Source organism: Felis catus, chromosome D2, assembly GCF_018350175.1.
Source record: "Felis catus isolate Fca126 chromosome D2, F.catus_Fca126_mat1.0, whole genome shotgun sequence".
In the NCBI taxonomy this organism is placed as follows: Eukaryota; Metazoa; Chordata; class Mammalia; order Carnivora; family Felidae; genus Felis; species Felis catus.
The window spans coordinates 10,599,798-10,626,050 of NC_058378.1; the positions used below are offsets into that span (position 1 = coordinate 10,599,798).

Below are 26,253 nucleotides of genomic sequence, written 5' to 3' on the forward strand. Positions count from 1 at the left end.
GAGGTCAGGAGAAATCTAAGAGTTTGGCAGTCATTAGGGAACTATTTCCTGAAACCTTTAAGTATAATACATTCAATGGTGGTTGTATATAATTTATTTCATTTCAAAGATGCATGTAAGTTATTATGTAGATTTTAAACTTTTTAAAATAGTTTTTGTTATGAGTGACTTCTGATAAACAGAAAATTCATAGAATAAGGCAATGCCCATCATTCTGGAGTGATCTAATACCCAGAATTAAAATGTAATGGTACATTTTGTCTTATTTGCATCAGACTTTATCTAAGACATAAAGCATTGAAAATTGAGTTAAAGTCCGTTTGACCCATACCTGCCCAACCCTCATAATCTCCTTAATGGTAATCAATATCCTGACCCTAATTAGTATGGATGCTTTTTGGCCATGCCTTTCTACGAAGTGTGCATACAAATAGCTCCATGAAATCTTAGGACTGGTGTGCCTACTTTTACCCTTAACATCAATATTGTCCTGTAGTTTCAATCACTTAGTAATATTTTTTTGTCATTTCAGGAAAAAGTTGTTTCTGAGATTTATTCTTGTTGAACTGCGCTCAGATAGTACACTCATATTAGTTATCACATGGCATCTTACAAGCAGTACATCACATTTTATCCATCCTTTGTTATCAAATTTTGCAATTATAAAGACTTAGACTTTGAACATTCATAAGCATATCTCCTTGGGTGTGTAGAAATGGAACTCCTGAGTGAAAGGAAGGTATTGTAAAATTGTGTCTGAGGAGTGTTACAACTTATCTATGAGAATATAGAAGAGTAGCTATTTCCAACATTGGTCAAGGCTTGCTGTTGTCAGACTGTTAAATATTGGCTGATCTGATTAAGAGCTGAATTATTCCGGGGCGCCTGGATGGCTCAGTCAGTTAAGCATCTGACTTCAGCTCAGGTCATGATCTCGCGGTCTGTGAGTTCGAGCCCTGTGTCAGGTTCTGTGCTGACAGCTCAGAGCCTGGAGCCTGTTTCAGATTCTGTGTCTTCCTCTCTCTCTGACCCTCCCCCATTTATGCTGTCTCTCCCTGTCTCAAAAATAAATAAACATTAAAAAAATTTTTTAAAAAAGAGCTGAATCATTTCATCATTCTCTTATTTTTTCTTTCACTTATTTCTTTCATTTAATCTATTAACATCGTACGTAATATTGATACAATGTCTGATGTAAGTTTTGCACATTTGGAATTCTTCTTATATGGTTGTAACATATTTCATATACATTATGGCTTTAGCAAGCTCATATGTCATTAGGAATTTTGTGTTTATGTTCACAGTGAAATTGATCTAATTGATTATTGCTTATACTCTGATTTTCCAGGTTTGTTATACATATTCCGCTATGTATTTGAAAAATAAGTTAAACAGGAGCACCTGGGTGGCTCAGTTGGTTCAGCGTCTGACTCTTGATTTCTGCTCAGGATCTCGAAGTTTGTGAGATCAAGCTCCACATCAGGCTCTGTGCTGACAGCACAGAATCTGCTTGGGATTCTCTCTCTCTCCCTCGCTCTCTCTCCAGTTTGTGCACACGTGTGCTCTCCCTCTCTAAACAAATAAACAAACAAACATTTTTAAAAAAGGAGTTAAACAGAATTCCCTAATTTTCCTGTTTTCTTAAAACGGTTCTATCAAATTAATAGTAACTCTTCTCTGAAGGTCTGGTAAATTCAGTTATAAAATACTCTCGGACCTGATACACTTGGTGAAGTGTGTGAGTTTTCTAGACTATTCATTTATTTAAACAGATAGTGATGCATACAATTTTCCTGTTCCTTGGGATTTGGGGTGAGCAACTCATCTTTGGTTTCCTCTTCAATGTTCCCACTTTTAATACTGATGCTTCCACACTCTTGGAACTTCCTCAGTGTCATGCCATCCACACAATTGGTCACTCTATGAGTGGAGTCAATATTGGTCACTTGTGCTGTTAGAAAAGTAAACAGTTTGATGGGATTTTAAAACTTACTGGAGTAAATGTGCTTCAACTGTTGTCTGTGTTTCGATCCCATTTGTTCAAAGAATTCCTTAACTGCGTCTGCTCACTTATCCTTGAGATCGGACATGCTGGGAGTTTGTCAGTTTTATTATTCTTTACAAAGAATCAGCCTTGGGCTTATTGATTATTTCTACTGTTTTCCCATTCTTTACCTCATTTATCTCTGATCTACCACTTTCATTCGATTTCACCAACTTTCTCTGGAATCTTGTTCTCTCTCGACATTATTCATATGGATAGAAACCTATTCATCTATCATCCAGCTGGGAGCCAGCCACAGAATTAGAGGTCACATGCTATTTGTCATAAGAAAGGACATAAAAAGTAGAAAAGTTTTGCAGATTCAAGGGTAGGGTACCCAAGAATTGAAAAAGAAAGAGTTAATAACCAATTAATCAGTAAAAAATAATTGCCTAATTTAACTACTTCCTTGACCTTTCTTTTATAAAAACAAAGTTTAAATTTTTGCTCAAGATACTCAGCTATGTTTTGTCAATGGATTGTCACTTTATTCCAAAGCTTGTCTTCAAAATTAAAACTGTTAGAACATTAGTTTTTGGTCAACAGAAGCCATTTGAAGACATTTAAATGAGCACTGTCCTTAATCACTGGACCTGAAGTCTTTGAATTATTTCCCTTCTTCATTTTTATGATAAATTATCCATTTCTTGGGATGTAGATCTCAAGTCAGTTGGATTGTAAGCAGCAGATTGATGAAAGGCACATCTTTGGAGATGGAAATACATGGCAAGTTGTTGACATTCCTATGTATCATCTTATGCTGAGGAAGAGGAAAATTAACGAAGGCAGAAAGGTGATAGAAATGTCAAAAGAAGATTTGCCATTCATTCATTTTGGTTCCTCTTCAGCAGTGCTGGTTTTCCATCGACTGCTTGTGTATTTGGTACTGTATTTCAGAATCGTGTTCCTCCTAGGGCAAATGGAGACAGGTTGGATCAAAGTGGGAGAGACACAGGTGAAGTTGTTGCTGTGATATTTCTGGCAAGCATTTCTCACCCTCATGTCACAGCAAACAAAGAAATGTGATAAATGTATACATATATATATATAATAAATATACATATATTTATTAAATATATAAATATAAATATATATAATATAAATAATAGATAAATACATGTATATTTATTAAATATATAAATATATAATATATATATTGCTTATTTTAGCAAGAATAAATGGATAAGCCAGGAAAAAGATTTGCAGCAATGCCTTTGTTACAATATTTGCTGTATCTGCAATCTAGTATCTACGTACCTTATCTTGATAGCAGCAATACATTTTTCTTTGCTAAAACCTTCCTTCCAACACTTTATTCCATAGTATATGGGTTTATTAATTCTACCCATAGATCCAGAACTGCGTATTCATTGACGTTTCTAATCCCTTGGCCAAATTACTTGATATAGAGATGTACCTTATCCAAATTGACCCAATTAGCTATCTGAAAACATATCACCTTTCTGTTGATCTAGAAGCCCTATGGAGTTTGACAGTATAATTCTTCAATTTTAAAATTTCCATACTCTTGTGACACCAGAATGATCTTAATCAGTGCAAAGTTAACTTTGTGGTTGGACAAATTCGTAGTTTATTAAAGATACCGAATTTGCTTATAAACAAAGAATGACAAATGGTAGACATATTTCTAAAAACAGAACAAAAAGGAAAGTCAGACCTCAATTCAAGGTTTTCTTTACTTTTTCAAATTATTGAATTAACTCTAAAATACTAAGTTTTTAAGTAAAATTTTCTGAATTTCATCAACCAAGCTCTAGTTTTTTTACATTTCAACATTTTTTTTCTGAGCTGAAGAAAGGTTAAGTCACCAAGGCATAAGCAACTATTTAAAATGCAAAGGTAATTTCCAGGGAGACAATTTCAGACTCTCAGGGAGGTCAGTCTTACATATTTCCTTTTTTTTTTTCCTATGCAAACAAATGATAGAGGGGAAAAAATGACAAAATGTTCTTTTTCTCTTTTCCAAACCCTATTTGCCCATGTGCAAAGACACAGAAAACATGCAAATACACACAGTTTGCCACAATATTTGCAGAAGTCATTCTCTCGGTGACAAATTAATGGAAGTGGAATACCCTGGCTGCCGGTTGAAAATCAGAAATGATCCCAGGTGACTAAATGATAAAACATTCAGAACTGGATTTTATTTTCAATCAAAGTGAATGTATTTTTCAAAAGAAATTATTTTCTTTCCAATATTTCAGACATTTCAGTGCAAGTTTGTTAGTGTACTTGAAATCACCATATTTAAACGCAGAGTACTGAGATTACTCAACATCTTAGTATGTAAACAATCATCACCTTCCTTGACAGCTAAGAAAAAGGATCAGTAGGGTTCTTCTTATCTTGCTCTAGGCTTCACTTCGAGAAAATTCTAGGTGATGGACAATGTGCTAAGGGCCATGAGCATAATTAATGGCTAATATCTTTTCTGCTTATCTCACAGACAGTTCCAGTTCTGACTGTGTGTCCCCTCTCTTTCTCTCTGTCTGTCTCTCTATCTGGTCATTTTCTGTATTTGTCTCTGCTTCTGTGTCTTCTATTTCTGTGTTCCTTTTCCCCCCGTCTCTTCCACCTTCTGGTTCTCATGTCCATCTGTGAACTACAATAGTCTTCACTGTGTCTCTGCCAGCCATGGTAATAGAACCGGAACTTTGGAGGTTAGGCGTACTGGCCAACACATGGGGAAGGTAATTCTCTTTGCCACTGCTGCTTGCTCACAAATCTCTGTTGAAACATCAAAGAGATGATAGCTATGGTTTGCATTGAGTTTTTACACTCTTAGATCTGCTGGTCACTAAACTCCCCAAAACTTCACAAAGATTACTAACTGAGGATATGTTAAGGTTGACAGATTAATACTTGAAGAATGAATAGCAGATTTATGAAAAGAAAGTTCATTTGCTTCTCAATCTCGGGTAAAGCTAACCCCAAACAAAATTCTAATAGCAGAGCAGATATCCCAGGAAATACCAGCTCACACTGTCATAAATTCAGATCTGCTATGACCTAAAAGGAATGAAATACTCCAGAACTATTTCTAATATAACATGAGAAAGGCACTTCTTAATACTTCCATTGGCTAGAGAATCTCAAACAAGATACTTAGTGAAGCCCTCGGTCAATGCAGGAATCATAGATTTCATAAATGATATTTCGGCAAACACAGGATATGCCTCAAAGTGTGATACATATTTCAAGTTTTAGGGTTATTTATTGAAAGACATTTAAAATTATATTCCTGATATCCCTTCCTGAATCTATTTTCATCAGTGTGAATGTTTGAGAGTATTTCCACAGGTTAAATTAATTCCCCAAAGGGATTAAAGAAGAAATAAATCATGCAAGGTCTACCTCACAGAAATTCAAACTTTGCAAGGTATTTGCAAAGTAGTAAAGTTATGAAATGTTTGATGTGAAAATGGTTTTAAACAACTCAGCATGAAATTGACTTATGAGGTCTTTTGGTCTTGGCAACTGTGAATTTGTTCATAAAATCATCTTCCCAAAGTGCCAAATCATTGCATTCCTATACGCCCTGCCTTGAGATAAAGAAGGCAGCCACACAGTTTAACAATATTTTATCTAAGCGATTTTTTTTATCCACTTATAATTGACCATTTCACACTTCAATATGTTTCATCCAGTGCTGAAAGAAGTCAACAATAAAATGCAGGAAAAAGCCCTGTAGGAGATGTTTTCAGAACTAAATCTAGTGGCAAAGTGAACACTGTATGGGCATTAATGCATGTTCTCACTTGCATACTGGTATTGTCAGTCACATGTCTGCAGCAGACACTTGGGTTAGCAAGGATTAAGTATCTTCCCCACACCCACGTTGCCAGGCTCCAGAAATTGGCCCCAGGCTGTCTCTTCTGCAATACTCTGCCACTGCTACTACACCATACAAAACTTCTGGTGGGGGGTGAACAAGAAAATGGGAAGAGAAGCCTGTCCCCCTAGGAAAGCAATAGGAATTTGTAGCCACTAGAGCATCTACCCAAGTCCAAGCCTCAGGGAGAACATCTGCAGCCTCCGTATCAGAGTCATAGATGGAAGGCTTTCTGCGGCCTAGAATCAAAGTTGGAGAAGGTAGTGATGGTTTGCTGTGGGAGGGAGAGAAACCAAGATGGCTGCCTGGAGGAGAGGAGAGGAGGAAGTTTTGGGAAAGGTGAAGGCAAGCAAGGAGCAAGAAATTATGATCTATCCTTGATTAACACCCTCCACAAGGAATTGCACCTGAAGGAACTACTGATTCTTTTGTTAATTAATTAATTAAAATGTTTATCCTTTTATTGAGACAGGTGGGGGAGGGGCAGAGAGAAAGAGGGGGACATAAAGAGAATCCCAAGCAGGCTCTGCACTTTCCGCACAGAGCCCCAAGTGGGGCTCGGACTCATGAACTGTGAGATCATGACCTGAGCCAAAATCAACAGACTGACACTAACTGGACTGAGCCACCCAGGTGCCCCTAACTGACTGTTTTAGTTACAAATTTCTATTTATTTTCTATGAAATAATTAAGATACAAAAAAAAGATGCATAAATTGTTTCAAGGGTGACTGGGGTGGTTCAGTTGGTTGAGCGTCCAACTTCAGCTCAGGTCATGATCTCACAGTTGTTAAGTTTGAGCCCTACATCAGGCTCTGTGCTGACAGCTCAGAATCTGGAGCCTGCTTTGGATTCTGTGTCTCCCCCTCTCTCTGCCCCTCGCCCTCTCGCACTCTGTCTCTGTCTCTGTCTCTGTTTCTCTCAAAAATAAACAAACATTAAAAAAGTGATAAAAATTAAAAAGAGTCGTTTTAGACAAGGAAATCTGAAGGAAAGGAAGGTTTATTTTTACCAACTGGTAGAGAAGAGAGCTTCTAATAGAAGTGCTTTGGAATAAGCAGGGAAGGATTTTTCTAGGATTTGGGGGAATGGAGACACTGAGGACAAGTAGCAGAGGTTTGGGGAATGGAAACGACTTTTCAAGCACTGTGTCATCCACCTTTTCAGTCTCTCAGAATGTTGGTTAGTGTGAAAGTGGACACAATGACACTCTGCTGTTACCTTGAGAAACACACAGGAGGTTATACCCCAATGACTTCACTTTAACAGGACCAAGTGGTGTGAATTGATCCTGAGGGGAATGTTATGGGAGCAGAAGATTCCAGGTAGTCAGGAAAACTAACTATATAACAAGATATAGAACTTAAGAATAACAATATCCCGGGGCGCCTGGGTGGCGCAGTCGGTTAAGCGTCCGACTTCAGCCAGGTCATGATCTCGCGGTCTGTGGGTTCGAGCCCCGCGTCAGGCTCTGTGCTGACCGCTCAGAGCCTGGAGCCTGTTTCCGATTCTGTGTCTCCCTCTCTGTCTGCCCCTCCCCCGTTCATGCTCTGTCTCTCTCTGTCCCAAAAATAAAATAAAACGTTGAAAAAAAAAATAACAATATCCCACTACAAAAATATGTTCTTTGTATATTCTCTTTCCCGCGGCCTCCCATTACCTCCCTGGCAAGTAACCACTATGGAATATACATTTAGGTGAACGAAGAACTTTTACCCAAAAGTGTATCACAATACTCTTATCTTGGAACGTTACTTTTTCCATTTTATTCTTGTATAAAGAATATTACATGCAATCTCATTTTTTTTTCTTTTCCAAAGTGTGTTTGTAGGAGTCATGCATGTTAAAGGGGTAGCTCCAGTTCATTCGTTTGCCCCTTACGACTTCTCTCCTTTAGGAATGTACAACTTTTTATCCAGTTGCCAATTGGTGGAATCTCGATTTTTAAATTTTTTTTTAACGTTTAATCATTTTTGAGACAGAGAGAGAGCATGAATGGGGGAAGGTCAGAGAGAGAGGGAGACACAGAATGCGAAACAGGCTCCAGGCTCTGAGCTGTCAGCACAGAGCCCGACGCGGGGCTCGAACTCACGGACCGCGAGATCATGACCTGAGCCGAAGTCGGATGCCCAACCGACTGAGCCACCCAGGCGCCCCAGAATCTTGATTTTTAAAATAATCTTTACAATTACTAACAATGCTGTTATGAACACTGCTGTGGCTATCTCTTAGTATATGTATGTGTGTTTTTTTTCTTTTATAATTCTAGATATGGTCATACCTCCAAGGTGGAGAGGGTAAACTCCTTCCAGACACATACAATGATTTCTGGCAGCCTATTATTAATTTATTGCTTTGTGGTAGCTCTAAAATATATTTTAGAACAATAATGTGTCTGTTATATGTGTGAAAAATACCTTCACTTTCTAAAGCATGTAAATAAACAAGGCTTTTTTTTTTACTTTGACATAGAAAAAAACTATTTATTTTATGATTATACTCAGTAAATAAATCATTCTTTATTTAAAATTTAAAATGCATTATCCTTAATTTTTATCTAATTTTTTTTTTTGAAATGTACATGAATCTTCAGCAAAGGGCTGTTGAGTCTCTACTTGAAAGAGGTTATTTCTCCCTTCTGGGATCCAGTATCTTTCTGATACAGTGGTATGAAGAAAGGCATACTAACCACATCATCCAGAGTTAGATGCCGGCTGGTTAATGGCTGTCTCCTTTCCCTTCACACATGTGCACACACATGATCGACCCGGTGACTCCTGGAAAGATTCTTTCTTATTCATTCCTCATCCCACACCAGAAGGAGAGGAGTTTGATCTAGAATGCAGGCTTTATCAAACAGTGAATCCGAACTCCTCCCTCGGCCCTAGCTTACAAATGAGAGTTAGGAAAAGCACCTTTAGCTTGCTTGGGGAAAATAAGTTATGACTTCATATCTACATTGTTTCATACCCTCCTGATTATTATCCAACTCTTCCTTCTGGCTTTACTTTCAAGATGGAATCTGACCCCAATCAGACTCAACAGACATTGTTTTCTATTTGTAATTTTTCCTCTCCAACTCAGAAATTTAACAGGAGTTCAAACAAAATCTTAATGGTGGTGGGAATAAGAAGAAATGTGATGGGGGCACCTGGGTGGCTCAGTCAGTTATGCAACCAACTCTGGATTTCAGCTCGTGTCATGTTCTCACAGTTGGTGGGATTGACAGTCGTGTTGGGCTTTGCAATGAGCGTGGAGCCTGCTTGGGATTGTCTTTCTCTCTACCCCTCCCCTCTCTCTCTCTCTTTCTATAAATAAATTAAATAAATAAATAAATAAATAAATAAGAAAAGAAACATGACCAAGTTATTCTAGGTTTCCTTGACAAAGACTTAGGAATAGCTTAGAAAGTTTGGAAAAGAAATAATAATATTTAACAGTACATTTTGCAAATTTTATTAAGTCACAATTATCCATGCTGTGGAGCTCCTGCACACATAGATAGTGAAAGGGAATAGGAAAAATCCCAGGAACAAACATAAGACTATAATAAGAGGATATTTTGTAGCAGTGATAGCCAGACTGTTTTGAATATGCTGTAATAACAACATCATTAATGTGTATATTACAATGACATTGGGAAAATATTCTCTAGCTAACATCAGTCAAATAATTTCCAAAGAATTAGCAACATTATGAAGAGTAAATCAATGCTACAACTCAAAGAAAGTCAATGTTTAACAGCTATTTGAATTGGAATGATTTTAAAGAAGAAATTCATGGGAAATAAGTATATATTATACTTATTTATACTTATTCATAATTTATATTTATTATTTAATTATTTATACTTATAAGTATAATTATATATATTTAGCTATAGGAAAATTCGAAAATACATTAAAAAAAAACCATGGATCAACTAAACAACAACTGAATGAGTTAACAAATACTTGATAAGTGTTTATAATGCAATATATTTTATGTAGTATATATCATATAAAATTAATAATATTTATAAACTATGAAATATATAATGTAAACATATCACTATGTACTTACTTCATTTAATTTTCTGTAAAATATTTTATATTTATATATTTATAATATTCTACATTTTATTTATATAAAATACATAATACAATGTACAATATATTCATAACTCTTACATAAATATAATTTATGATATATAAATACACTATATATTATTGGATACAATGATGTATAAAATTATAAGATGTCCTAAAGACATTTAATATTATGAAGTATTACTTATTACAATTCAATATTTATTCTTAAAAATGAGGTGTGCCTCCATATTGGTATGTAATTGGTGGAGCTTCTTTAAGGAACATTTAGGAAAAGCCATGAATAAAATAATCATCCACACTCTATAGACATAACAATAAAAATATGCATTTAAAATACTTTACCATACTACTAATCAAATAAATGGAAAATAGTATAATATTAACACTCTAATGCTTAGATATTTTTAAAAAATAATATACAAATCCAGTTAAGACATGGGCAGAAAACATGAATAGACATTTTTCCAAGGGTCAACATCACTCATCATCAGAGAAATAAATACAAATCAAAACCATGATGAGATACCACCTTAAACCTGTCAGAATAGCTAAAATTAATAGCACAACAGGTGTTGATGAGGATGCAGAGAAAGGGGAACCCTCTTACACTATTGGTGGGAATGCAAACTGGTGCAGCCACTCTGGAAAACAATATGGAGATTCCTCAAAAAGTGAAAAATAGAACTACACTATGACTCAGCAATTGCACTACAAGGTATTTACCCAAAGGATACAAAAATACTGATTTGAAGGGGCACATGCACCCCGATGTTTATAGCAGCACTATCTAAAAGAGCCAAATTATAGAAACAACCCAAATGTCCATCGACTGATGAGTGGATAAAGAAGATGTGGTGTGTGTGTGTGTGTGTGTGTGTGTGTGTGTGTGTGTGTATAACAAAATATTATTCAGCAATCAAAAAGAATGAAATCTTGCCATTTACAACAAAGTAGATGGGCCTAGGGTGTATTATGCTAAGTGAAATAAGTCACTCTGAAAAATACCATACAATTTCACTCATAGGTAGAATTTATAAAACAAAACAGATGAACATAGGGGAAGGGAAAGAAAAATAAAATAACATAAAAACAGAGAGGGAGGCAAACCATAAGAGACTCTTAAATACAGAGGACAAACTGAGGGTGGATGGAAAGCAGGTGTGTCGGGGGATGGGCTAAATGGGTTATGGGCTTTAAGGAGGGCACCTGTTGGGATGAGCACTCAGTGTCACATGTAAGTGATGAATCACTAAATTCTACTTTGGGAACCAATATGACACTATATGTTAACTAACTAGAATTCGAATAAAAACTTAAAAATAAATAAAAATAATATACAATTATAAGATGGTTATAGTGCAATGGCACCAGCATACTCTTGTGGTGGTGTAAATTTATGTGAACATTCCATGATATTTTTCCATGATATTTAATTAAAACCCATTCACTGTGAATATTTCATATAGGAATTTTCAAATAAAATAATCAGATGTACCCAAAGATATATGATTAAAAATCTTCAGTATAGGGGCGCCTGGGTGGCGCAGTCGGTTGGGCGTCCGACTTCAGCCAGGTCACGATCTCGCGGTACGGGAGTTCGAGCCCCGCGTCGGGCTCTGGGCTGATGGCTCAGAGCCTGGAGCCTGTTTCCGATTCTGGGTCTCCCTCTCTCTCTGCCCCTCCCCCGTTCATGCTCTGTCTCTCTCTGTCCCAAAAATAAATAAACGTTGAAAAAAAAAAATTAAAAAAAAAAAAAAAATCTTCAGTATAGTACTACATTAGCATAAACAAGTTATATTGGAAACCAATTCGATCTTGACAGAAAAAAAAATGATAGTAGATACAAGATTTATACATTGGAACACCATGCAATGAAAGTTTGATGTCATGAAAAAAAACTCTTATAATAAAATGATAAGTAAAAAGCAAATTTACACCCACATACACATACACACCCACCCACCCACACACACACAAGCTTTATTGGACATACATAATCAGTTATCCCTAGATGTACAAGTGGAATTTTTTTCACCTTTTATCTTCCAATGTTTTTTGCAATTTTCAAAATTGCTATACACGTATCATTATTTTACAATAAAACATTTGAATAGCTCAAACTTTTGAGCAGTAAGAAATTGTTTCATGGTTGGAAAGAAAAGTGTTAGTGGAAGGTCTACAGTGTATTTCTCCTTTACAGGGAATGCCTGGGAAAGAGAAAAAGAGATGAAGGGGTCAAATCCCCTTACAAAGAGGTGAATGATAGGACACCTTTGGTATTTCTACCATTAGACCAGGGAGAATCCATGAGAGAATGCTTGTCTATGAAATACTTTCAGCAGAATGTACAGTCAAACTAGGTTAATGGAATATTAAAAGGAGATGGCCCATACCAAAGGGGCTCACTTTGTGCAAGTGATGCCCTGATGCCCTATTAGACCCTCACATGTTAACTTTTAAATAGAGCAAGTGGTAATGGAAGAAGAGAGGGATCTCACATTGCTGGTCTTAGACTTCTCCACATTTATTCCTGTTTCTTGCAATTGCCTGTATCCTTTGCGTTAATGGTAAAATTTGGTAGTGGTTAGATCTATGATTATTCTAAGTCTGATTTGATTTGATGCCGTGTGTTGTCTAATAACAAAGTTTCTAAAGGAGGCAAGTGCACAGCATGAACTAGAATTACTTTGTATACTGATGAATTGGAAACACTAGATAATGCTCAGCACATTAGCAGAATCAATATATATTTGTGTTAGGTTTCTATCCCTCATGGTTCTCCACATTACCCATCTCAATTTTGTCTTGTGTCACAGAATGCCTTTCTAAGATTTTTCTGCAATGTTTAACTCTAGTTTACATAAATTAAAGAGAAGAGAAGTGACTCCTCCAGTCCTGAAAACATGGAGGCAGGGAGGGGAATTGGGTTTTGCTAATATGAGAGGAGTGTGTGGAGGAGACAGCTTTTGCTCTGTGCCTGGGGTCCATTTATATCTCAGTAAAGAACAACGAAGAACAGACACATTTGTAGAGTGTGCATTATGCTAACGTGACTCTCGAAACAGTTATACAGGATTTAAGAAATTGTACAGGGGCATCTGGATGGCTCAGTCGAGCCTCCAATTCTTGACTTCAGCTCAGGCCATGACCATAGGGTCATGGAATTGAGCCCCACATCAGGCTCTGCACTGAGTGTGGAGACTGATCGAGATTCTCTCCCTCCCTCTGCCCCTCCCCCCAACTTTTCATGTGCTTTCTCTCTCAAATTAAAAAAAAATTACAGCATTATTTATTTCTGACTCAGTATAAAATACTTATTTAGAGGGATTTAGTGCAGCCAGCAGTTCTTCTGAGTCCTGGAAAAAGAAGCAATCCTAAGCTCACAGCTAAAGAATAACCCTTTCTTTCCCCCTCTGAGAAGTTGAGTAATATATAAGCAAGGCAGCGAGCAGAAATTTATAATAAGAATTTGTTAAAAACCTAAGTAGTAAATAAAAGTTCTTGGGAAGCTATCTCTATGATTAGGACAACATAGGCATATAAATATTAAATTAGTTGTATCAGGAAATTGTATGCACAAAAACTTTTACAACCGCAGATGCACACACACACACACACACACACACACACATGCACATAACATAGAAAGCAATGTCTATTAGCTAAGCATGAGTTTATGGTTCCTAAGACCTTAGTACTGCTCTGTCCTTTTATGAGACTTAAGATTCACCTCCTTGCTCCCCAACTGTAAAAAGGAAATTCAGTTTCCTATCTCTTCTGGCTTTAGACAGTTGTCTGAAATGCTTTACCTGCTGGCATATTAATCAATATGCACACAAATTCATACATCTTTGTAACTAGTATTTTCCTAATTTCCCACCCTTCTCCATCTTTGCCTCATTCCTAGGCAATAATTACGTTTTAATTGGTACCGTTGAGCATATACCCTGAGCAGGTACCTCACAGCAGGTACTGTAATAGGCATTTGGAATGAGCTTGTTTATTCAGAGATTATATTTGTTCATGTTGTATTTTGACTAGAATTAAATTTTAAGACTTGAAGGAAACTAGAGATTTCTCCATCTCTGGCTTGAGATCATTAAATGTAATTAAATGAAAGCATTGTAGGGCTCCACTTTCTGCACATAATTCAAATAGGTACTTGGGGTGCATGGGTGGCTCAGTCGGTTGAGTGTCTGACTTCAGCTCAGGTCATGATCTCATGGTTCCTGGGTTCCAGCCCCATGTCTAGCTTTGCACTGACAATGCAGAGCCTACTTTGGTTCAACTGTCTCCCTCTCTTTCTCTCTCTGCCCCTCCCTTGCTCATGGGCTCTCTCTCTCTCTCTCTCAAAAATAAAAAAAACATTAAAAAATTTTTAAAAATAGGTACTCAAAAATTGTAGGGTCAACATATATTTATTACCAAGTATATATTTCATTGTGTTGAAATACCAAGAGATGATAAATCTAGTCATGAATTAAATACTTCAAGTATATTTTACTCCTGGCATTATTTTATAAAAATAAAGGAAGGAAGGAAGGAAGGAAGGAAGGAAGGAAGGAAGGAAGGAAGGAAGGAAGGAAGGAAGGAAGAGGGGAGGGAGAGAGAGAGAGACAGAGAGAGAACAGGAGGGAAGAGGAGGAGAGGGGAGGGGAAAGGAGGGGAGGGGAAGGGAAAGAAGGGGAGGGGAGGGGAGGGGAGAAGAGGAAAAGAAAGAAAAGTTTAAGAGATTTTCTTCACATGAAAAGAAATTGTTCACTTACTATTAAATGATAAAAATCAACACTTGTTTCAATTTGAAATTGAAAGAGCCTTGGTGTAGATGCTGATATAACTCCTATCATTTTCTCCTATACATTATTGAACATGTAAATGGAGGAGACACTTCACAAGTAGTGAAGTAGAAAATAATTAAGAAATTTTATTGGAACAAGAGTGTTTTGAACATTTAATTTCCTTTGAGAACAATTATACAAAAATATTTTGTATATCTTCCAATGCAAACAAATTTTAATTTAATAGCTAGGTATTTGGAGCATTCAGCACATTAAGTTTACATCTTATTTCTTTATTGATTCTATGCTGTCTATTTAGTAGATTCTGAATTTTTATCTTCATCTCTGTGGACCTAAAATTAATCTGATTCCTTTTTCTGGGCACTCAGTGCCGTGATTGAGTGGTTTAATCTCTATCCCCAGGGGCAGAACCCAAATTCATCTCCACTGAAATCTTGACTCCTCTGTGACTTGGCTTCACATCTGTGTTCCCATCTGTCAGACATTTCACTAGGTTTTCTTTGTTCTTTTCTGGGAAGCTGTTTGAAGACAATCGGAAAAAATGCATGGTGGACCCAGCAATGTTCAGCTGCTATAATCATAATATAGCACCTCAAGGTTGTGGTGATTCCCACCATTGGATAAATAAAAAATGGAACACAAGAAACATTGTAAGTTAATTAGTGAACTGCTCTGTATTGGCTATTTTTGGAGGCTATTATTTCTCTCTTTTCTCCATGAAGTACATGAAACAATGTTCTAAGCTTAAAGCATTCCTTAATTCTCATATGTGTCTGAAATGATCTAATTAAAAGTTTAATAAGAAGATTTCTCTTTCTTACTTCTCTCAAAACTTTGATATTAAATACTACAAGCCTCTAAGATTATCAAAATTAATGCAAGTAACTTTCATCTCACCTAGGAGAGAATTACGGTGGTATATTTCTCATAGCATGAGTCTTTACAGCATTGTTAATTGTTAATAATATTAATAATATAAGGAATAATAAGAATATAGCAGTAATTGGAATAGTGTTGGTGCTGTTGTTTATAGTTTGAAGATAAGAGGGAGATACTGAATTCAATGTTGTTTTCACAACAAAATATATATATTTTTCATATATATATGATATGTTATACTTGATTTAATATTCAGTTTACTTGGTGCCAAATAATCTATTACTTATGCAAAAATAAATCTGTGTGTCATTTGTACCATAAATTAAAAAAAAATACTAGGCATGCCATCACAAATTTTTTCTCTGGGTAATAACTTTAGTTGAGGGTTCAGTGATTTATTCATTGTAAAAGTGAACATCTACTTATTTTGTTTACCTACTTGGGGCTCTTATATCTCAGCATTTTTATATTTGGTAGTTTTAGCATATTGGGGATAACATTTCTGTGTTCATTTTTACATGTTTCAGAAAATGTACTGTAGTGGGGCACCTGGGTGGCTCAGTGGGTGAAGCGTAGACTCTTGGTTTTGGCTCAGCTCACGATCTCACGGTTTATGAGTTTGAGCCCCACGTTGGTCTTTGTGCTGACAGTGTGGAGCCTGCTTAGGTTTCTCTGTCTCCCTCTCTCTCTGCCCCTCCCCTGCTTATTCTCTTTCTCTCTCTCATGCGTGCGCACTCAAAATTAATACACTTAAAAAAAAGAGAATATACAGTAGAAATTCAAGGCAAATTCACAACGATAAGAGGAATAGGAAGCATTCATATCTACCAGGCTCTTTGTTTAGGGGAATATAAACGTCTTCTCACAGTTTCATAGCATCCTTCAGTGCTCTCCGTCTGTGTGTCTGTCTCTGTCTCTCTCTGTCTCTCATCTCTCTTCCTCTCTCTGCCCATGTGTCTATTTTCACTATATATTCTTGCTGCTTTATTGGATTTTCAGAGAGGAGAACGTGGAAGTTACAGTGAGATGTGGTACAACAACCAATTCATTAAAATAGGGTTCATTTAAGAAAGTAGTTGGAGAGGACTTTTAGACCAGAAGACCTTAAAAATTAGCTTAAAACAATAAAAAATAAAAATTGGCTTGCGACATTTGCTGCTTTATTCAGTAGGCAAAGGGATTTGGTGAAGACTTGCGTACAAGGAAGTGATATGTTAGAGAGAACCCTAATCCTGATTCCTCTGGCATTATAGGGAACACCTTGAGGCAAAGACTCTATGGCTATCATTGGTACAAACCAGGCAAGCGTGAGATGTGAAGGTCTTGAATCTACTCTAAAGCTAAGTCAACTCTTACCTCCAAGATCCCTGACCTGGGATCTCCAGGTGCCTGACCCAAGGAAGTGAGCAACTTTGGAAGACAAGCATTGTTGTAATAGACTTTTCCCTTAAAACACCCGAGACTACCTCCTGGGACAAGGAAAGCACAGGGCATTGTGAAGGACCCTCACTGGGGAGACAAGCATATTGCCACTGGTCTCAACATTCCCTAAATGTATGGCCGTAGGATAGTCTCCTAACACCTAGACATCCCAATTCTCTATTTGATACAAATGGACCATAGTTATCTCTAAGAATCTTCCTGCTACAACCTTGTGACACAAGGTGATCCTGAATTATCCCCTCAGCCTCTGAGTTTGAGCATGGAAAGAATGCAAAACTGTGTTACTGTGCTTTGTGCCACAAAATGGCCAGGCTTTGGGCTCTCACAATGAGCATGTCAGAAGGGACTCCCTTGCATCAAACTCTGTAACAGCTGGAGACACACGTGATCTTTTGCTCCCCCTTCCTGGGCAGCTGGGAGACATACTCTCTACCAATGGCTGATTTTCTGAACTCTTTTATTAAAGTTGTGATTTCAGGAGCACACAGTGGACCTCCTTTTCAGTGAGACTATGAATTCTTCGTGTCCTTAGAAAACTGTCAGAGAACTCAGAAGTGGAGGAGGTCAAGGCACATAAGATTTCCTTTAAGTCTTCTAGAAAATCGATACTCTCCCATTTCGTTTTCCCACCTGCAGTGGAAAAGACCCGACTCGTTGATATTTAATTTGCTATCAATAACTTATTAAAAATGTAAAGAAGCAATCCATCAGGATAATTCTGCTAAATGTTAAGGCTTTTTAAATGGATTAAACATAAGGATGCCTTGTAGTTGCTCAGATCTGTACTCTCCATTCATTTAGCAGAGGGGGAAGGGGAAAAATGAGAAAGAATTTTCTTCAGGCAGGAATATTCACTTATTTTTGAAATGCTATGGATTCTTTGGATTAGAAAATAAGTAGACTTCATGCCATTTTGTCTAAATATTTCATTTCTGTGAATAAGCTGGTTAACTGGCAGATGGAGAATTGCCTGGGCTCTGGGCAGAGTTAGAACCCTCATATCGTCCCTGGCTGGGGCTCACTCTGTGGCTTGTCTGGTAGGAGACATTGCCATCAACTGTGAGTGATCTGATAGCGCCCATGTGCACAATAGAAAGGAACACAGTTGAGGAGGGCCTGGGAGGCTTGGTCGGTTAAGTGTCTGACTTCAGTTCAGGTCATGATCTCACAGGTCAGGAGTTTAATCAAGCCCCATGTCAAGCTCTGTGCTGACAGCTCGGAGCCTGAAGCCTGCTTCGGATTCCATGTCTCCCTCTTTCTCTGCCCCTTCCTCTGCTCATGCTCTCTCCCTCTCTCAAAAATAAACAGTAAAAAAACAATTAGAAAGGAACACATTTGAAAGTTTTGAAAAAAATCTAAAGTTTCTGCAAAATCCATATTAGTGCATGGTTTGAGTTCTGACCACATCCATACAACAGAACTCTATTATTTGACATAGTATTAATCATTTATATTTTGTAACTTAGAAACCTGCTTTAAGAGATCAGTTCAGTAGTTTTGCTTCTAACTTTTCCATTAACAGTTAGTTGTATGGAGTGCTTTCAGCCAAACCTTATTTATCTTCTGATGCGTGGGGTCTTTTCTGGGTATTTCCTCGCAAAGGCAGATCTCCTTCCCTCAATTAGCTACAAAGTCCTAAATGTTAAATGGCTATGGGTGCCAATACCACACTGTACTCTAGAAATAGTGTTAAGAGTTACAGAAAACATGTTATCAAGTTTCTAGACACTTCAAAAGCATACGAATGTTGGCACATCAAAGATTCGGATTCATTTTTAAAGTAACACAGAACAAGTATTTGAACTTAATGATAAATTGGCAATTTGCAATGAGTGAGCTATGGAATGCTGATTTGCTTTGCGCCTACAGGAAGAATTACAGGAAAACTTCCTATTCTGAAGAATCAGTGGAACCCAGCAAATAGAAAAGCATACGTACACTTCCTAAAGTTTGCTGGCTGGTACCATTCCTCTGCCTTGAAAAACTAAACTCATTAACCAATTGAATACAAAGCAGGGCCTTCCACAGTTAATCATGCCTCTCCAGGCACATCAAATTAGCTCTGTTCAGAGAAGCATGATTTTTACTAAGTCCATAGCCTCAGAAAATAGTATCTGGGAATTGGGAGTATCCTATGGATTGAAAATCAGTCAGAAAGGAAATGGAAATAGAGCTTAGAAAATAAAAGACACTCCATTTCCTAGTTAGAATATACAAAAATCCTGGCAGTTTGCTTTCTTGTGGGGCTTGGTACGTATGTCTTGCGGTCAAAGAATACACGGAATGACCACTGTACAATGTGCACTATCTTAAGGAACGAGAGGGCTAAATCTAACATCCTAAATTGCAACATTTTGCAAAATATTAGGAAATACAGAAACAAGCACAAAATAATAAAACATTTCCAGGCCTGTGGTCCATGCAGATACTACCTGTGTAAAGAGACATAAGAAGGGAGGCAGGGGTGCTTGGGTGGCTCAGTCGGTTGAGCGTCGGACTTTGGCTCAGGTCATGACTTCACTGTTCGTGGGTTCGAGCCCTGCATTGAGCTCTGTTCTGACAGCTGGGAGCCTGGAGCCTGCTTTGGATTCTGCGTCTCCCTCTCTCTCTGCCACTACCCCACTCAACGCTGTTTCTCTCTCTCTCTCTCTCTCTCTCTCAAAAATAAATAAACAACAGGGGCGCCTGGGTGGCGCAGTCGGTTAAGCGTCTGACTTCAGCCAGGTCACGATCTCGCGGTCCGTGAGTTCGAGCCCCTTGTCGGGCTCTGGGCTGATGGCTCAGAGCCTGGAGCCTGTTTCCAATTCTGTGTCTCCCTCTCTCTCTGCCCCTCCCCCATTCATGCTCTGTCTCTCTCTGTCCCAAAAATAAATAAACGTTGAAAAAAAAATTAAAATAAATAAATAAATAAATAAACAAACAACAACAACAAAGAATGGAGACAGAATAACTCGAGGAATCTGATATTGAAGTATATTTTGAAGTAAGGAATTGAAAACAGTTGGTATACAAGAATATTAAACTCAACATAATTCACGGTTATCAAGTACACAGTATGCACCAGGCATTCAGCTAAGTACTAGGGATGCCAATGTGAACTGTACCTCATTCCTCTAATAACAGGCAGAAAGGAGAGGAAACTTGCCCTATGTAGGATATCGCAAGCATTTTTGCTTGGAGGATGAATCAGCATTGCATGATAAGAGGAAATAAGGCAGTCTGATGGGAAGTCCAGCTAGAACGTATACTTGCCATTTTAAACAGCCATGTGATAATGGGAAGAAAAAAAATCAATTGGCCTGGAAATACATTTGAAAGTATTATCATTAGAATGTCATGAGAATGATACCAAATTGCCAGTGGCATGCTAGATTTTGCAGTCAAAGCCCCGTCAATATTCAATGATCACTCAATCTGTCACATTGACCATATGGCAATTCAAGTTGAGCTTGGAGAAAGCCAGGGTAAACACACGTTCTCCATGATACATTGTTTTCCAGCTCTGGGTAATGCACTTCATGAAACAGGACTGCCAAGCTCTGATTCTATTTAGCAGAAACCAATGTCAAGAGGCCAAAAATTCAAAGCAAAACACTTCTTCTCCATGTTACTACTACAAAGCACTTGAATTGCTGGGGTATAATCAAGTTAAGTGATTCAGTCATGGGGAAGCAGCTAATAAATGCACACTTCACAACCCAGTGAAAGGATGCTTTTCACAGATGGCTGAGCACTGCAGGAATTATCATACAATGAAGCTAACTCCTTCCCCTTATGCAGGAGGGATTTTCTTGAAGTCTGTACCTCCTTCCTTCTCCAAAAATGCTGGACTACAGAACAGAGTCTTACGCCATTTGCAAATCAGATGCTGCTGTCTCAATGACAAAATTATGGTCAAGCTCCCAAGACAAGTTCCCAGCAGAAGAAGCAACTTTGAAAGAGACAAGGCAAGTGAATGAGGCCACAGTGGTGGCCCTGGCATCTGGGATCTGCTGATGTGTTCAGGGAGCAACATCTGATTCTTTGAAATATTTTAACACAGGTATGTACTTAAAAAAATAAAAATAAGGCAAGCATCATCTTGCCAAAACATCATTACACTAAAACCACAGGTTAATTTATTTGATGAATACACTCTAAATGGCATTTCATGCTAAGTGCATCAAGAATATGATAAAGAGCTCACCAAACTCCACACCCGAAAGACAAATAACCCAGTGAAGAAATCGGCAGAAGACATGAATAGACACTTCTCTAAAGAAGACATCCGGATGGCCAACAGGCACATGAAAAGATGCTCAACGTCACTCCTCATCAGGGAAATACAAATCAAAACCACACTCAGATATCACCTCATACCAGTCAGAGTGGCTAAAATGAACAAATCAGGAGACTATAGATGTTGGAGAGGATGTGGAGAAACGGGAACCCTCTTGCACTGTTGGTGGGAATGCAAATTGGTGCAGCCACTCCGGAAAACAGTGTGGAGGTTCCTCAAAAAATTAAAAATAGACCTACCCTATGACCCAGCAATAGCACTGCTAGGAATTTACCCAAGGGATACAGGAGTGCTGATGCATAGGGGCACTTGTACCCCAATGTTTATAGCAGCACTCTCAGCAATAGCCAAATGATGGAAAGAGTCTAAATGTCCATCAACTGATGAATGGATAAAGAAACTGTGGTTTATATACACAATGGAGTACTACGTGGCAATGAGAAAGAATGAAATATGGCCCTTTGTAGCAACATGGATGGAACTGGAGAGTGTGATGCTAAGTGAAATAAGCCATACAGAGAAAGACAGATACCATATGTTTTCACTCTTATGTGGATCCTGAGAAACTTAACAGAAACCCATGGGGGAGGGGAAGGAAAAAAAAAAAAGAGGTTAGAGTGGGAGAGAGCCAAAGCATAAGAGACTGTTAAAAACTGAGAACAAACTGAGGGTTGATGGGGGGTGGGAGGGAGGGGAAGGTGGGTGATGGGTATTGAGGAGGGCACCTTTTGGGATGAGCACTGGGTGTTGTATGGAAACCAATTTGACAATAAACTTCATATATTGAAAAAAAAAGAATGTGATAGCACAGGTGCGCCTGGGTGGCTCAGTCAGTCAAGTGTCCGACTACAGCTCAGGTCATGATCTTATAGTTCCTGAGTTTGAACTCTGCATTGGGCTCTGTCCTGACAGCTCAGTCCTGGAGCCTGCTTCCGATTCTGTGTCTCCCTTTTCCCCTGCCCCTCCCCTGCTTGCTCTCTGTCTCTCTCTCGAAAATAAATAAATGTTAAAAAAAAAAAGAGAACATGACAGCACAGTTCCCAAACAGCATTATTTGTTCTACTTATCTCATTAACAAATGGACCAGCAGAGAGATTAAGAAGCTATTTTAAAAAGGATTTGAAAAGTGAGGATTTATGTCATTAGTTTTTAAAAGGATACCTAATAAGACTGCTAAATTAATTAGAAAACCGGCTAACTTCTTACAGTCATGAAAGCACCTTCAATTTTTGCAAATAAAATTCTAACTTTTGAGGATGTATTGGTTGAGGATTGCTGGCCACATTAACTGTCACAATAAATTTCATATGGGACTCAAGGAGACTTTCTAGAACATGCACCAACTTGACAGAAGACGCATGCTGTGATCATCATTGTCTCTCTCCATGTGTGGGACACATTTTTGTTTCACAAGGAAATTCTCCTTCATTGTATTCATTTCCTTCTGTCCATCATATATGTTCTTGATTATGCAGACACAGCCCCTCTAGGCTCAGATAAATTTACACACTAACTTCAGAAATCACCACCCTCTTTAAAGAAACCTTGTTACACCCTACATTTTTCTCATGTTGAGTTAGTGGCAAGACAGGGTTAACATGTTACCCGGATCATACAAGTCTTTCAGAAGCAGGAATGGGTCTGGTTCCCAGGGTTTCTCTGTAGGAGTCTTTCCAACATACCATGCTGCTCATCTGTATACAAATTATAAAACTCAGGCATTCTATAAGTTTCATGCATTTCATGTAGGATTAAAGAGGAAAGAGATTTTATGATGGAGTTTTTACTCTGTGGTTCTCACTGGGCTTTATTTCTGTACTTCCTGTATTGCATCATTAACTAAGTTTTTAAAGCTGAAATGGAGGAGTTGAGCAGGTAAAGCGATGATTATAATTGCCAGCATGCATGGCTAGTAAGTAAGCCATAGACAGCAGTGCCCTGGGATGACTGACTCCTCAAGATCCTTATTCTGGATCACAAAAACTCAATACTGAAAGCACAGTACTAAAACAGAGACTAAAACACTGGGGGTCATAAAACTCTGTGTACAATTCAAGACATGTAGTTCTAGGGAGGAAGATGGCTAAGTCAATGGGTCATCTGTTAGAGTCGAAGCTCTGAACCATTGCCTTGAGGAAGAAAAAAAATCCTCATTTTCCAACTTTAAATTTCAAAGCTAAAATGTTGCTGGCCCTGAATTTTAATATCTGGTTTTTTTTCAGTTAAAAAATATTAAATGGATAGTTTTCCCTAAGTTTTGTCATGTAGATAGAACTTCAATGCCTTATATTAAACAAGTTCTAAACTACATGTGTGATTTTTGTCCCACAGAATAAAAGTTCGTACATATTGAACAAGTAGTGGCAAGGATTCCAAGCAATAAATACCAAAGCATCTTTCAAACTTAATTACAAAAATCGACATTATAGAATCTGTAGACACACTTCATGTTTTGTTTTGTAGGGGAGTAGACTTTTATAATAACTTCAAATTATCGTTACTAAATGAGCCATATTATGCATATAAATAGTTACTAAAACCTGTTTTCTTTCATTTAATGTAATTGAAGGAGAATGAGCTACCCCAGAATTCTGAAATTGGGGGAAATAGCTAGGAAGAGAGAAGAAAACACTGTAAATTGTTACTAATCATTTATGCATAAAAATTATGCATAAAAAAGTTTTCCTTTCTCCATTTCCTTTTTACCAGCCAATAAAAAATATGTGAAATGAATGCATATAATTAACTTTCCTATAGATGATATAATGTAGGGTTCCATCTAATTATGCGGTTTTAGAATATTTGTATGTATTTATTTCTTTATTTATTTAGATAGAGACAGAGAGCACAGGTGGGTGGCGGGAGAGAAGGAGAGACAGAGAATCCCAAGCAGGCTCTACACTGTCAGTATGGATCCGGATATGGGGATTGAACTCAGGAACTGTGAGATCGTGACCTGAACCGAAACCAAGAGTTGGATGCTTAACTGAGTCAGCCACCCAGGCCCCACTGTACCATTTTATTTTTAAAAAATTTTTAATGTTTATTTTTGAAGGAGAGAGAGGCAGAGCATGAGCAGGGGAAGAACAGAGAGGGAGACACAATCCAAAGCAGGCTTCAGGCTCTGAGCTGTCAGCACAGAGCCCGACATGGGGCTCGAACTCACAAACGGTGAGATCATGACCTGAGCTGAAGTTGGATGCCTAACTGACTGAGCCACCCACGAGCCCCTCCCACTGTATCATTTTAAATAACCAACTTGACTGTCAAGTGCCATAAACACAAAGCTCTGTATTCTATGACTAATAACACATATTTAAAGTTATGCATAGATACCATCATCATCACAAGAAAATTAAAAAAATATTTTTTTTAAATAGCTCCCTATAACTTCAACAGTTTTGCACTTTTTTGAATGTCTGCCATCTACACGGGGATCCATAATGGTTACTGTTAATGGGTAGACTATCAGATAATGCTTACAGTGATCGAACATATTTATGCCTTTGCTCCTGGTTTTATGGTACCAGTGAGAAATGTAATTTCCAGTAGCTATCAGTTATAACAACTGCTCACATTCCAGTGTTTTGTTTAAAACAACACTCCCTATACCACCTTCAGTGCACAGTATGTGCACCTTCATTTTAGAAACAGAAACACAAAGCTGTTCCAGGCAAACAGGACAGGAACTGGATTTTGTCTCTTGTAGCATTAATCAGCAAAATGCCTCTTTTCATTTCCTATCACTAGTCTAACAAAATCCCAAAGATGCAACCCTCCTTGGACTATATTTCCTTTTATTCACATCCTGAAATCCCTTGATAATGCCATCATTCACTTATTAATTCCACTGATATTTATCGAGCACACATTCTATGTCAACACTGTGAATGGGAAAGAGAAAGGCAAAGCCATCACAGAGTTGACATTCTAGTTGGAGAGAGAGAGAGTAAATAAAGAAGTATAACTCAAGGCAGTGATGAATTCTGAGAAGAAAAATAAAGCAGGTAAATTGATAAGAAGTGACCCACCAGGATGGAGGAAATATTACTTTTTATAGTGTCTTCATTGAAGACCACTCGGAGGCAACTATTTAAACAGAGACCCAACTGAAGTAAATGGATACACTAAATGACTGTCTAGGGGAGAGAGGTCAGATAGTGAGAACAGCCAACGTAAGCACTCAGAAGCAGGGAAGTGTTAGAGAAACCAACAAGAAAACCAGTGGGGCTGAGCAGAAGAGGGTAGCAGTGGGTAGAGGAGGAAGAATGGTGCATGTGGTACAAGACGTCTTGAGATCTAGGAAGGGATAATTTCATGCAGGACTTACAAGAGAAGCAGAGTTTGGATTGTATCCCAAATGGGCTGGTAGGCCATTGGAGGGTTTTGAAAAGCAAGTGATGTAGTCTGATTTACCTTTTTAATTTTTTTAATGTTTATTTATTTTTGAGAGAGAGAGAGAGAGAGAACGGTGTGAGCCCGACACAGGGCTGGAACTCATGATTCATGAGATTGTGACCCGAACCGAAGTTGGTCGCTTAACCAATTGAACCACCCAGATGCCAATGATTTACATTTTTAAAAGATAACTCTGTTGCTGTGTGTACATTAAGTGTATAAGGGAAGCACAGCAGGGTGAATACAAATTAGAATGTTAGTAGGTGAGAAAATTAGTAGATTAGTCTAACACTTTGGCAAATGGAGGCAATGAGATGCAGTTGAACACTGGATGCATTTTTAAGTTAAAGCTCACAGGATAGGCTGATAAATTTAATACCAGGTGATAAGCAGGAAAACTGAGGCAAAAATAACACGTAGTTTTTTGTGGTTTTTTTTTAAATTTTTTTTTCAACGTTTATTTATTTT

General features: G+C 37.8%; 1 long non-coding RNA gene across 3 annotated transcripts in view; it reads right to left on the reverse strand.

The window, feature by feature from the left end:
- The window catches only part of LOC123380736, a 285,855-nt gene that overhangs the window by 6,203 nt on the left and 253,399 nt on the right, over positions 1–26,253 (reverse strand). For 2 of the 3 annotated variants that reach the window (XR_006586847.1, XR_006586845.1), the window contains exon 5: positions 1,536–2,954. This is a non-coding gene — a long non-coding RNA (uncharacterized LOC123380736). Of the gene's footprint in view, positions 1–1,535; positions 2,955–26,253 lie in introns of those variants that run through there. The other variant, XR_006586846.1, reaches the window with a different exon arrangement.